Source organism: Schistocerca nitens, chromosome 6 (assembly GCF_023898315.1).
Source record: "Schistocerca nitens isolate TAMUIC-IGC-003100 chromosome 6, iqSchNite1.1, whole genome shotgun sequence".
In the NCBI taxonomy this organism is placed as follows: Eukaryota; Metazoa; Arthropoda; class Insecta; order Orthoptera; family Acrididae; genus Schistocerca; species Schistocerca nitens.
The window spans coordinates 610,607,073-610,622,786 of record NC_064619.1 but is presented as its reverse complement, the minus strand read 5'-3'; positions in this window follow the sequence as shown (position 1 = coordinate 610,622,786).

Sequence of the window (15,714 nt, the reverse complement as noted above, 5' to 3'; positions counted from 1 at the left end):
CACATGACAAAACAAAAAAAAACAGAAATAATGTGTAATAATCCCCAGCAAAACAGTCGCACAAGACATGTAAACACGTAGAAACAAGAGATAAGTTTGCTGAAGCACTTTCTGACAAACAGTATTCAGTGAGCACATCTGTACGAATGTACTGCTGGCGGAATGCAGGCAAAGCCGGATAAAAGGGCTGTAGTTGCGAGGGCCACAACCTCGTTGTCCACCGGACCCAGGATGTCGAGCTGACAAGGGGAGGTAAGCGCTCGGGTTCGTAATCCGAAAGTCGCCGGATCGAATCTCGCGCCATGCAGTTTTTTTTATTATTAGTTTTTTGTAATTCATATATATATATATATATATATATATATATATATATATATATATATATATATATATATATTATAAGTTGCGCTAGGGACCGCATCTACCTTCTTACGAAGTTAGCAGGCAACTACGCCGTTATGCCTCGGCTCGTTTCGGCCCATTCAACATCTGTCCTTCAAGTGTAATATATATATATATATATATATATATATATATATATATATATATATATATATATATATATATATATATATATTATAAGTTGCGCTAGGGACCGCATCTACCTTCTTACGAAGTTAGCAGGCAACTACGCTGTTATGCCTCGGCTCGTTTCGGCCCATTCAACATCTGTCCTTCAAGTGTAACGAGCGAGTAACGGAGTTTATATTTCATACCTGCCACAGCGAATTTGTGTTCGTGGGGTCTCTATTCTAATTCGAACGTTTGACTTACGCTATACGTACTCGTTTCGGAATATCGCTTCTACGTCTTCCGTTAACTATACGTGGTTAACATTATGAAGACAATTAATAACATTTGTGAAATACAAGTTTGTTTGCGGAAAAAATAATGATGTTCGAAGTCGCCAGTTTTTCCACGACAAACGACTTTCAACAACTTATTATATGTATATATGAAACCAAGCCAAGGTAGTGAGCACATCTATTTGCACCGCTGTCTCACAACGCCGATTCGCACACAATGCAGCAATAACTCAGCAAAAGCAATGTAGCTTTCAGTGCAGTACCGGCATGTCCTCGCTCTGCCGGATCACTCAGCTCCTCCGTATTACCTAAGAAATCAGATATTACAAACTTGTATGCATGTGCAATACATTGAAACTATTAATCAGAATCATGATTCATTGCACTTTGTAGCTTGTGGTTTGAAACTGTGAGTTATTTTAAGAAACTGCATTGCATTTACGTAGTTAGCGTCACTTTCAGTAAAAAAGATAGCAGCACATTCGCGTCAGCAGAAATACGCTTCATACTTATGCTCATATTCATTGTGAATCCCATTTTCCCAACCGAAGTACTGACACACCCCACCCGGAAAAACACCTCACGTCCTTCCAAAGATGGTACAGGTACTAGATATCTATAAACGCTGCTGCTGCCACTCGCAGACAGACAACACTAACAGACGTAGTGCCGTCAGTAAACAGAAGAAGAAAACGAGATGCCACTATCTCTATTACATGATGCCAACCTACCAACGGCATCAACGTGAGCCGCACACGGCTGACTCATTGTCGAGTGGCCACTACCCAGTAACACGTCCACCGAACTTCAAGGCTCGCGCAGAACCTCTCTCTTCCATGACGATCTAGTCTTTGCGTCACACGCGACAAAGAGCAATTTCATATTATCATAAAGCCTGATTGATCACTCATCAACATATTTGTTGTTCACAAAGATGTTTGTACTACGTTTTACTGGTTGTTTCAAATGGTTCAAATGGCTCTGAGCACTATGCGACTTAACTTCTGAGGTCATCAGTCGCCTAGAACTTAGAACTAATTAAACCTAACTAACCTAAGGACATCACACACATCCATGCCCGAGGCAGGATTCGTACCTGCGACCGTAGTGGTCGCTCGGTTCCAGACTGTAGTGCCCAGAACCGCACGGCCACTCCGGCCGGCCTGGTTGCTTCCATATTGTGTTCACATACTAATGAACCAAAGCACTACAGTACTGTCTGCTTAGTATGGTGTCGGTCCATCTTTGAGATGAAATAGAGGACTTATTGTGAGCGGAAAGAGTTCGACAAGTCCTTTGTAGGGCTCCACAAGTTTCTGTCACCACAGTTCTAGGGTTCACGAAGGACACGGTGGCCCAGGCGCAGTGACCAGTTTCCGTCCAAATGGCTGAGCGAGTTCGTTCGTTTGTTCAAACGATGAGGCCGGCATTGTATGCCACTTTCAGCCGGTTGCGATGACAGAATAGAGGCGCACACGCTGCAGTCTCTCTCGAAATATTTTACAGAAACCATTCGGTAAAAAAAAAAATATGTTTTGTTTCACTTGCAGCTTTATATGCGAGGTTCACGATGATTTTTATTTATTTATACGTCAAGCTCCGTAGGACCAAATTTAGGAGCAAATCTCCAAGGTCATGGAACGTGTCACCACATGAAATTACAACATAAAAGTAATAACAGATAAAAAAATGCTCATGAACCCGAAAAAAGTCAGTCCATAAGTTTAAATAAAAGCAGTCAACAATACAACAAGAATCAGCTTAATTTTTCAAGGAAATCCTCGACAGAATAGAAGGAGTGACCCAAGAGGAAACTCTTCAATTTCGACTTGAAATCGCGTGGATAACTGCTAAATTTCTTGAATTCGACTGGTAGCTTATTGAAAAAGGACGCAGCAGTATACTGCACACCTTTCTGCACAAGAGTTATGGAAGACCGAACCATATGCAGGTTTGATTTCTGCCGAGTACTAACTGAGTGAAAGCTCCTTACTCTTGGGAATAAGCTAATATTGTTAACAAGAAATGACAGTAAGGAATGTGTATATTGAGGGGCCAATGTCAAAATACCGAGACTTCTGAACAGGGGTCGACAAGAGGTTCGTGAACTTACACCACTTATTCCCCAAACCTCCCGTTTCTGATCCAAAAATTTCGTTTTAGTGTTGGGAGGAGTTAACCCAAAATATAACACCAAACGACATAAGAGAATGAAAATAAGCAAAGTAGACTAATTTTCGTGTCGAGCGATCACTCACTTCAGATACCGTTCGAATAGTAAAATTGACAGCATTAAGTCTTTGAACAAGATCCTGAACGTGGGCTTTCCACGACAGTTTACTATCTGAACACCTAAAAATTAGAACTGTTCAGTTTCACTAATCATATGCCCTTTCTGTGAAATTAAAATGTCAGGTTTTGTTCAATTGTGTTTTAGAAACTGTAAAAACAGAGACTTACGGTGGTTTAGCGCTAGTTTATTTACTACAAGCCTTGAACTTAGGTCATGAACTGCATTATTTGAAACCAAGCCAAGGTAGTGTCATCAGCAAACAGAAATATTTTACAGTTACCCGTAATACTAGAGGGCATATCATTTTTATAAGTAAGGAGCAGGACTGGCCCCAACACTGATCCCTGGGGCACCCACCACTTGACCGTATCCCGCTCAGACGCCACATCACAGCCATTCTCAACATTGTGAATAATGACCTTTTGTTGCTTGTTGCTAAAATAAGAGGTGAACCAATTGTGAGTTACTCCCTGTATTCCGTAAATTTCCAACTTATGGAGCAATATTTTGTGATAAACACAATCAAATGCCTTAGTTAAATGAAAAAGTATGCCTAGCGTTCGAAACCTTTTGTTTAACCCATCCAGTACCTCACAGAGAAAAGAGAATATGCAGTTTTTAGTTGTTAAACGGTTTATAAAACCGAACTGTACATTTGATAGCAAATAGTGTGCTATAAAGTGATCAATTATCCTCACATATACAGCCTTTTCAGTGACTTCAGCAAACACTGATGGCATAGAAACAGGTCTACAATTATGTACATTACCCGTTTCTCCCTTCTTATCAAGCGGCTTTAGTACTGAGTACTTAAATCATTCACGAAACTGACGATTCGTAAAGGAAAAATTACAAATATGGGTGAATACATGGCTAACATGTGCAGCACAGTACTTTAATATTCTACTAGGCACTCCATCCTTAGCCTTCAGTGATTCAATTATTGACTCAATCTCCCTCTTGTTTGTATCACTGGGGGGTATTTCAGACATCATCTCGGAAAGACACTTCCAAAGAAAGTTGTATGATTCCCTGTAGAAACTAAATTTTTATTTAATTCACCAGAAATGCTCGAAAAATGATTCTTAAATACCATACATATATATGATTCATCAGTAACTGTGGTGTGCGTACTGAAAGACCTTCCGTACACACACCATCGGATTATTTGACTTGTTGCTCTAACGATGTATGCGAGTGTCAGCAATATGTCTCGTGGTCTTATCGTGGCGTGTTTATCTTCTGCTGGTAGGTCAGACGATAGAAATTCCACTTGCACGGTTAGAGTAGCAGACTGACGGTGACCAATTTTAAACAGAACTTGATTAATTTTCACACACATTTATTAAAATAATAAAAAGCATAGACATTACGTAACGTGATTCTGGATGCTGTTTACAATTGACAATCTGAAGTTCCTTTGGTCTTGGTACGTTAATCTTATTCTCACATATCTCTTATACTTGACAAAGTGTCTATACATTTATCTTCGTGGCTATGTACAGGAATATGGTAATCTTATTAGGCGCAGACTGAAACTTGACGATAGACTGGTACAGACTAATGCAGACTGGTACAGACTGGTGCTGAAAAATGCAGACTGACTAATTGGAGGTCTGTACACTCGTTATAATACCTCGCACGTTCAGGTATCACTGCGCAAGTGTGATCTGCGAGGAGAAAAGGTTCTCATTGGCTGCGTTACATATTAATACGCCGATCGGCGGAAGCAGAATTTGGTCCGTCTCTAAGGCAGCGCCATCTCGTAGCGCAGAGACAGACGAGCGCTGCGCCTGCGCTGTTGTGCATAGCGGGGCGCGCTCTAGTGGGAAAAGTGTGTACGCACTGACTACGCGGAACTATGTACACAACATTAACACAAATATTTTTACTGTGAACTGACTTAATATCGTCGACCTTTTACTGCTGACCAGACACTTCCTTCACAACTGATCATATGGTTTTAATTTTATCCTGTGAATTAGCTATTCTACTTTCATACCACATACTCTTAGCCTTCCTAATAACATTTATAAGCACCTTACAATACTGTTTCTAATGTGCTACTGTAGCTTGATTATGACCACTTCTAACGTTTTGATATAATTCACACTTAGTTCTACATGGTATCCTTATCCCACTACTCAGCCACCCAGGCTGCCTATTACTGCTAGTACCCTGTTTAGATCGTTCTAATCGAAAGCAACTCTCAAAGAACATGACAAATGTGTTAAGGAAAGCATTATATTTATCATCTATTTTATTGGCTCTATAGACACCCTGCCACTCTTGTTCCTTGACAATGTTTAAAACACTCTCAATTGCTGTTGGATTAACTTTCTTATATAGTTTGTAATTAAATGAGTGTTAAGATTTGTGTATTATGGTCTGAAAGGCCATTGACTGTTTCCTAACAGAATGCCCATCTAGTAATGAAGAATGAATGAAACTATTGTCTTTGGCTGTGGCACTGTTCCCCTGCACCCTAGCTGGAAAAAACACAGTCTGCATCAGATCATATGAATTTATGAGATCTACCAACATCTTTTTCCTTGCACCATCATACACAAAATTTATATTGAAGTCACCACATGTAACTAATTTCTGGTACTACCTACAACGTGAATCAAAAACCCTCTTTAGCTTGAGCAGGAATGCTATGAAGTCAGATTTAGAGGACCTATAAACAACAACAATAGAAGTTTAGTTTCACTAAATTCAACTGCCCCTGCACAACATTCAAATATCTGTTCAATGCAGTACCGTAGTACATCTATGTACTCAAATGGAATACTGTTTTTTACGTACATAGCCACTCTCCCACCCTGCAGGGAACTCCTTGAAAAAATGTGACCATGATTTCGTTAATGGTCATAGATATTGTGATATGTACACGGAAGTAAGACAATGTGCGAAATTCGAAAAAATTTGCAATGAAAAATAGGGTTCGTTATGATTTTGAATTTGATTCATATTACATAATATTTTACTGCATATCAAATTATCTAACATATTTATTTTTTCTTTAGACCTGGGTAGAGGTCTCTATCTGTCACCAAACTCGAGAAAATTCATCTAACGTAGCACCCTCATTTGCGATCGCGCCTCGCCAGCGATAAAGCCAGAGTAAAATATCCACTACATTGCTCATATTTCATAAACGGTTTGAGATAGTGAAATGAGATTTTGGCAAATTACAGCACGCAAAGACGAGAGTATTTTTCCATATGGTTAATACGCAGAACTTCATTATCTACCGTGTTATTCCATGAACTGCAAACTTTTTCGATGAAAAAATGCAATTTCTTCGATAGATGGTGAAACGAGAAATGCTATGGCTTTTGGAACAACATAAGTGAACACATGGCGCGTTTGCTTGGTACTGAGGATGTGCCTTTTCATAAGATACTGACCTTTTTGCTAATTTCCGCTGTTAATAAACTACTGTTTCAAACTTTTGTCGCAATTTTGTCTGCACAACATATTACTGTATTAACACTTTGTAAACTCCGCTGCGTTTAGGGAAAAGATGCAGATTTTAACATGACAATAAGACAAATGTGTAGGTTTCACTCAAAATTCACCTCTCATAACGCTTCTCTGATAGCAAAAAATGGTTAATAAGCAATGCGAAAATAAATCGCTACATTTTCGTTGGAATTCTTTACAGATACAAAGGCTGTTCAAAAAGTTTTGCGCAATCGTCCTTAACTTTTTTTTTTTTGCAAGAGGAGAATGAAATTTTTTGTGAAATTACTTGGAATATTTCGCTACACATTGAGCCTACTCAATGTAGCCTCCATCAGCTGTGATGCGTCTGCATCAGCGTACTTTCCAGGGGGGGGGGGGGGGGTAGCGGGGGTGGCCGAGCGGTTCTAGGCGCTACAGTCTGGAACCGTGCGACCGGTACGGTCGCATGTACGGATCCTGCCTCGGGCATCGATGTGTGTGATGTCCATAGGTTAGTTAGGTTTAAGTAGTTCTAAGTTCTGGGGGACTGATGACCTCAGAAGTTAAGTCCCATAGTGCTCAGAGCCTTTTTTTTTTACCATGATATAAATGCACTTTGGTAAAATTCTGGGGTTGACTTTTACACCATCGCTTGACACAGGAAATAATGTCTTTCTCACTTTTAAATGTATTACCGCGCAGGTGGGCCTTCAGACGATGAAAAAGGTAAAAATCAGATGGAGCCTAGTCCGGACTGTAGAGAGGATGAGGTACAATTTTCCAACCCATTTTCCTGATTGTCTACTGCGTCATAACGGCTGTATTGGGTTTGCCATTGTCATGGTGTAGTCTGATGAGCTGATCCTGAAGCTGTGGTCTGTGGGTCTTGATGCCACATCGCAGCTTGTCCAATGACAAACAGTAATGATCCCGGTTAATGGTGGAGCCAGGTTCCAAAAAGTCTATGAAAATGACACCACACTGATCCCAGGAGAAGGAGGCCATCACCTTTCGACCTGTTGTTCGTGAAAGCCTTGTTTTCTTATTCCGAGGGGAACCTGAATGACGCCACTCCATGGACTGGGTTTGGCTGTCAGGTTCGGACAAAAACAACCATGTTTCATCCTGGGTAATGACGCTATCAAAACACTGTTTCCAGTCTTCAGTAAAAAAAAATAGTTCAAATGGGTCTGAGCACTATGCGACTTAACTTCTGAGGTCATCAGTCGCCTACAACTTAGAACTAATTAAACCTAACTGACCTAAGGACATCACACACATCCATGCCCAAGGCATGATTCGAACCTGCGACCGGAGCGGCCGCTCGGCTCCAGACTGTAGTGCCTAGAACCGCACGGCCACTCAGGCCGGCTCTTCAGTAAAGGTCCTCATAAGATCCTCACACACATTCTTCCGCATCGTTTTCATTTCTCTTGTCAGTAATCTTGGCACCCAATGTGCACAGATTTTTCTGTACTCAAGTGACTGTACCAGTGATACCACACTACCCAATGGCAAACAAATCATTTCAGCAAGCTGTCGTGTCGTCACACATCTGTCATATTTGATGATTTGATTAATGGTCTCCTTATGCACGTCACTCACGGCTGTCGATGGTCTACCGCGCAGTTCTAGGCGCTTTACTCTGGAACCGCGCTGCTGCTACGGTCGCAGGTTCGAATCCTGCCTCGGGCATGGATGTGCGTAATATCCTTAGGTTAGTTAGGTTTAAGTAGTTCTAAGTCTAGGGGTCTGATGACCTTAGATGTTAAGTCCCACAGTGCTCAGAGCCATTTGCACCATTTTTTTACAGCATCGTGGATTATCCAGTAGAGAGAAATCACCCTCTTTAAACCTCTGCAACCTCCACTGGATGCTGCTTCTATCTACTGTGTCCTCCCCATAAACAGGGAGCAACTTCCTGTTAATCGATGTGGCAGAGTCATCGCCGGTCTTGAAGAGGAACTCCAGCACCGACTGTTATCGCAACCTGACATCTACTTCACGGTCTATTATGACTCACCTGAAAATCTTTTATATACCAATTTATAGCTAAATGTTCCAAGGATGACCACAAAAAAATTGATTCTCCTCCTACAAAGTTTAAAAAAAATCGGAGACGACTGTGCGAAACTTGTTGAACGCCCTAACCGAAGTAGAGTTGACACATCGTCTTGAAAGGTCAGCACGCTAATGTGGCGTGGAGGAAACCCGGTTAATATTTACAATAAATGTGAGTGTAAACTTCAGTTTACAATGGCACTTCAAAAATGGCTCTGAGCGTTATGGGACTTAACATCTATGGTCATCAGTCCCCTAGAACTTAGAAGTACTTAAACCTAACTAACCTAAGGACATCACACAACACCCAGTCATCACGAGGCAATGGCACTTCCCCTCCAGTCTTGGCATTCCCCCTACAGCGCCTTCCCGCAGCCCTTACCACTGCCACTCTGCCCAGGCGTGCCATGGCGTCTGAGCATTTACTGACCGTGGTATTCAGTACGGACTGTAGTCGTAGGCCTCGTAATTCCCGTTACTTACGAGCCGGTGATTGGTGGGTGCACGTAGATGGCGCTCGGTAGCGTCCCAGATGTGCTGCAGCAGTTTCAGATCAGGCAAATGCGATGGTCAAACCACCAACGTGATTTCTCTACCATGCTGCTCAAACCACTGTAGCTCTATTATGGACTCGTGACATGGACAGTAATTCTGCTGGAAGACCCCATCATACGCGTTGTTGGGGAAGACAGTAAGTAGGGAACGATGCTCGTCGGGCGAAATAATGTTCACGTAGTTCACAGCTATCAAGGTGCCTTCAATTACTGACTCAGATCCCATTGGCAGCTCTACATGGAGATACCAATAGCCCAGGACAATTGCTTTGCTGGCCGTGAGCCAGGGTGCCTTCTGACAAAGGCGCTTGCCTGAAATGCTGTCGAAAAACAATACTGCCAACAGAAAGCGCTTTCCTTATCAAGACCAGGTGAACATCTCGCGTTCCCCATTACTTCCCATAACAGCCCGTAACCGTGGCCTGGAGCATGTTTCCAGCAGCCGTTCGCCGTAATGACGACGTATCCGGGCGCAATGTTCCACCCAACGTGGCATGAGATTTCAATACCTACTCAATTTCTTTTCCTTTACTGCTTGTTCAATATACAGATTGAATATCAACAGGGATAGGTTACAACCTTGTCTCACTCTCTTCTCAACCACTGCTTCCCTATCGTGCCTCTTGGTTCTTATAACTGAAATCTGGTCACTGCACAAATTGTAAATAGCCTTTTGCTCCCTGTATTTTACCCCTTGCCATCTTCAGAATTTGAAAAAGAGTATTCAAGTCAATACTGTCAAGTTTTCTCTAGGTCTGCAAATGCTATAACCTGGTACTACTGTGGTAAGTGTGGACTTCTTGTGTACTTGGCCACTATAATGCGTCCACTATGCTGTTCATAGTAGCATATCTACACTCCTGGAAATGGAAAAAAGAACACATTGACACCGGTGTGTCAGACCCACCATACTTGCTCCGGACACTGCGAGAGGGCTGTACAAGCAATGATCACACGCACGGCACAGCGGACACACCAGGAACCGCGGTGTTGGCCGTCGAATGGCGCTAGCTGCGCAGCATTTGTGCACCGCCGCCGTCAGTGTCAGCCAGTTTGCCGTGGCATACGGAGCTCCATCGCAGTCTTTAACACTGGTAGCATGCCGCGACAGCGTGGACGTGAACCGTATGTGCAGCTGACGGACTTTGAGCGAGGGCGTATAGTGGGCATGCGGGAGGCTGGGTGGACGTACCGCCGAATTGCTCAACACGTGGGGCGGGAGGTCTCCACAGTACATCGATGTTGTCGCCAGTGGTCGGCGGAAGGTGCACGTGCCCGTCGACCTGGGACCGGACCGCAGCGACGCACGGATGCACGCCAAGACCGTAGGATCCTACGCAGTGCCGTAGGGGACCGCACCGCCACTTCCCAGCAAATTAGGGACACTGTTGCTCCTGGGGTATCGGCGAGGACCATTCGCAACCGTCTCCATGAAGCTGGGCTACGGTCCCGCACACCGTTAGGCCGTCTTCCGCTCACGCCCCAACATCGTGCAGCCCGCCTCCAGTGGTGTCGCGACAGGCGTGAATGGAGGGACGAATGGAGACGTGTCGTCTTCGGCGATGAGAGTCGCTTCTGCCTTGGTGCCAATGATGGTCGTATGCGTGTTTGGAGCCGTGCAGGTGAGCGCCACAATCAGGACTGCATACGACCGAGGCACACAGGGCCAACACCCGGCATCATGGTGTGGGGAGCGATCTCCTACACTGGCCGTACACCACTGGTGATCGTCGAGGGGACACTGAATAGTGCACGGTACATCCAAACCGTCATCGAACCCATCGTTCTACCATTCCTAGACCGGCAAGGGAACTTGCTGTTCCAACAGGACAATGCACGTCCGCATGTATCCCGTGCCACCCAACGTGCTCTAGAAGGTGTAAGTCAACTACCCTGGCCAGCAAGATCTCCGGATCTGTCACGCATTGAGCATGTTTGGGACTGGATGAAGCGTCGTCTCACGCGGTCTGCACGTCCAGCACGAACGCTGGTCCAACTGAGGCGCCAGGTGGAAATGGCATGGCAAGCCGTTTCACAGGACTACATCCAGCATCTCTACGATCGTCTCCATGGGAGAATAGCAGCCGGCATTGCTGCGAAAGGTGGATATACACTGTACTAGTGCCGACATTGTGCATGCTCTGTTGCCTGTGTCTATGTGCCTGTGGTTCTGTCAGTGTGATCATGTGATGTATCTGACCCCAGGAATGTGACAATAAAGTTTCCCCTTCCTGGGACAATGAATTCACGGTGTTCTTATTTCAATTTCCAGGAGTGTATATTCCTACTTGTCATTATTAAACCTACTCCTTCATTACCCCTATTTGATTTTGTATTTATAGCCTTGTATTCATCTGGCCAGAGATCCTATTCATCCTGTCACCGAACTTCACTAATTCCCAGTATATCCGTTGCCCTTTTAAAATTTTCTAACCTACCTGCCAGATTAAGGGATCTGACATTACACGCTCCGATCTGTAGCACGCCAGTTTTGTTTTTCCTGATAACGATGGTCCTCATGAGTAGCCCTCGCCCGAAGATCCGTATGGGGTACTATTTTACCAATGGAACATTTCACCTAAGAGGTCGCCGTCATCAGTTAACCATACAGTAAAGCTGCATGTCCTTGGGAAAAACTGCAGCTGTAGTTCCTCCTTGCTTTCAGCCGTTTGCAGTACCAGCACAGCAATGCTGTTTTGGTTGACGTTGCAATTCCAGCTCAATCAACCATCCAGACTGTTGCCCCTGAAATTACTGAAAAGGTTGTTGCCCATCTTCAGGCAACATACGTTTGTCTGGCCTCTCAACAGATACCCTCCATTGTGGTTGCACCAATGGTACATTTATCAGTATCGTTAAGGCACCCAAGCCTCCCAACCAGAGTCAAGGTCCGTGGTTCATGGGGGAGGTATTGTTATCAAAAACGATGGAATTTATTTACAGACTCCAGCATTTGTAGACTTAGAGAAAGCTTTTGACAACGTTAACTGGAATACTCTCTTTCAAATTCAGAAGGTGGCAGGGGCAAAATACAGGGAGCGAAAGGCTATTTACAATTTGTACAGAAACCAGATGGCAGTTATAAGAGTCGAGGGGAATGAAAGGGAAGCAGTGGTTGGGAAAGGAGTGAGACAGGGTTGCAGCCTCTCCCCGATGTTATTCAATCTGTATATTGAGCAAGCAGTAAAGGAAACAAAAGAAAAATTCGGAGTAGGTATTAAAATTCATGGAGAAGAAGTAAGAACTTTGAGGTTCACCGATGACATTGTAATTCTGTCAGAGACAGCAAAGGACTTGGAAGAGCAGTTGAACGGAATGGATAGTGTCTTGAGAGGAGGATATAAGATGAACATCAACAAAAGCAAAACGAGGATAATGGAATGTAGTCAAATTAAATCGGGTGATGCTGAGGGAATTCGATTAGGAAGTGAGACACTTAAAGTAGTAAAGGAGTTTTGCTATTTAGGGAGTAAAATAACTGATGATGGTCGAAGTAGAGAGGATATAAAATGTAGACTGGCAATGGCAAGGAAATCGTTTCTGAAGAAGAGAAATTTGTTAACATCGAGTATAGATTTAAGTGTCAGGAAGTCATTTCTGAAAGTATTTGTATGGAGTGTAGCCATGTATGGAAGTGAAACATGGACGATAACCAGTTTGGACAAGAAGAGAATAGAAGCTTTTGAAATGTGGTGCTACAGAAGAATGCTGAAGATTAGATGGGTAGATCACGTAACTAATGAGGAGGTATTGAATAGGATTGAGGAGAAGAGAAGTTTGTGGCACAACTTAACTAGAAGAAGGGATCGGTTGGTAGGACATGTTTTGAGGCATCAAGGGATCACAAATTTAGCATTGGAGGGCAGCGTGGAGGGTAAAAATCGTAGAGGGAGACCAAGAGATGAATACACTAAACAGATTCAGAAGGATGTAGGTTGCAGTAGGTACTGGGAGATGAAGAAGCTTGCACATGATAGAGTAGCATGGAGAGCTGCATCAAACCAGTCTCAGGACTGAAGACCACAACAACAACAACAACATGGGTCCTCAAGTCAAGGTAAGCATTTGTCAATTTCACAATGAACATTCGGATACTAATCTCCCAGTACACAACTTTTAAGAAGACAACAACTCTGTCATAATTCATAATATAAGGGGGGGGGGGGGGGGGGTGATCAGTTTTACTCTACAATATAATGGCCTGAAAATATAACATTCGTCATCATAGTTAGCTTCCATTTAGTCAAAACTGAGCAACCACTCAGGTTTATCATCGCCATGTGAAAGAATTTTCCCACACACCCGAGCACACAGTCACCATGAGTAAACTTCTCAGGTGGCACGCCATTCTCTCACTTTAATATCATTACCAGTCCGATTAACATTAATATTTAAGGTCATGATCTCGGTGTTCCCCAGTACTGCATTCGGTATGTGTGGTTTATGACTTTTACATGAGAAAATTGTGGGCAGAATGTTCTTTCACTGCCTGTGTTATCTGTAGAGAACTTGTATCCAAGGGGCCATAGTGGAGGCGGCATAGAACAGAGTGAGAGATAGACTGGGGGGCCATAAATTCTGAGTGCAGTGACCAGGCTGTGTGAGTAATTCTGGGAAGCGGCACTCAGTGGACTCTATCTGCAAAGGGTCTTCTCGTTGTAGCACCCTCCCACTTAGGGTCAGATGGGAGGGGGCTGGTACACAAAACATTTTACATGAGCACGGTGGCAAACCGTCATGAAGGTGGTCAGTTGGCGGAAATTGGGGGTAGGAATCTATTTAAGAGAGACCCCTAGAAAGTGAGCCTTTGTGCAAATGGTCATAAAAGTCCCTGAATTCTCATGTTAAAAGCCGGGACGACACAGGCGCAGTGGCTGGTGCTTATTTTTAGTGGGAGCAAGACTGTAGGCACCCCCCTCCCCCTCCCCAACTGACTCCAGGAAGTCACCACTTTCTTTTAGCGAGTGGCAAAAACATATATATCTTCCATGTACGCTCCTGTCTGGGAAGCTTAACAGCCATATTTCAAAAATTGGAAATAGTCTGCTCAGAAAGATTAAATCTCTCCATAAATGAGGGATTGTGATCCCATCAACAAAGACGTTTTTTGCCAAAACGTGGCTATACTTACCGTGAGAAGGATGCTTCCCTAATATAAAATCACTTTTTTCAGCACGAGAGATCTGGAGTCCCTGACTGGCACCTCTCACGATATGCAAAGTGGAGGCTTGCTCCCCCAGCGTGGCAACCCTGGCGCTGTGTCTGGATTGGCTACCAGGCCGACATAATTGTCACAAGGGGCGATTCAATGAATAGAAGATAGTTCGATTATTTTGTGCAATACGGGGCAGCTGCATTTTTGCTTATTCGACTCCAATACCGAGCATCGGTGGATTGTGGTAGTGATTTTTTGCTTGTCTTCATTTCCTGATCCTCTCCTGCTGGAGAACTTCAGGTCTTTAGCTAGTGGGTGAGACTTGCAGTCTGTATCTTATGGTGGACCAAGAGCCAGTGGCAGTTTCCAACTGTCTCGACATTGGAAACGCATATGGGTGCACTGTCGTGTCTAAAAGTAAATTTGGTTTAACCAGAACAGCAAACAGGTGACCTCACACTGAAATCTGCTGGGATTCTAATAACCAGAACGCCTAACCGAGGAGTTTTCAGATTTTTGTCGACGCGTCAGAACATTGCAGCTGCCGCAGCGCATTGCTCCCCCCCCCCCCCCCCCCCCAACCCACCACACACACACACACACACACACACACACACACAGAGCGCCGTTTCCTGCTGCTGCCTGAATCAATGTGAAAGTGTAAAATACTCCTGCACTGGCGTACGATTGCTAAATGATATTCACAGTTCCTTGTTCTCAGGTGAACCATACGTTGTGATATACTTGGTTGTGGTTGATTTCATTTGAATAGAGTTGGGCATCACAGTCGATTCATGTAAATTAAGTCAGATTGTGTTGTAATAGTGATTAATTCATGAGAGAATTAGTATAGCTTCCACCCCAATGTATCCTTTCACAGTCAAACATCATCCCTTTTCTGATTTCTGTTCGTCATTTTTTGTGTAAGGTTTATTAACTTGTAGTAGTTATAAAATAATAAAACTTGTCATTTTTTGTAAACTTCAATATGGAAATTTTCTCATTCATACTGCCTCACCTATTCACTGTTCTTATTTTATTGCGGTGGTTCGTGAGTACACCAGCAATTTGAGGTTCAGTCTCATTAAATTAATTAATTGGAGTTCTGAAAGTGATTGCAAGCATAGACAAATATACTGCTAATAGATTCACTAATTTCAAAAAAAAAAAAAGAAAATAAGGATGTTACTCAGAATTTGAACGTCATTCAGAAGATAATACTTTTCTTTAAGCCAAGATAATAGCATTTAGCATGACTCAGGCATGAATTTATGATTAAAGCAAGCGACAGCTTGCAGACTGCGCAATAATTTAGCAAGTAGTTCTGACACAAAACAGCCTATACAACTAAACTTAACCCTGGCAAGTAAGTCTCACCTACTTCCTTCATTAATA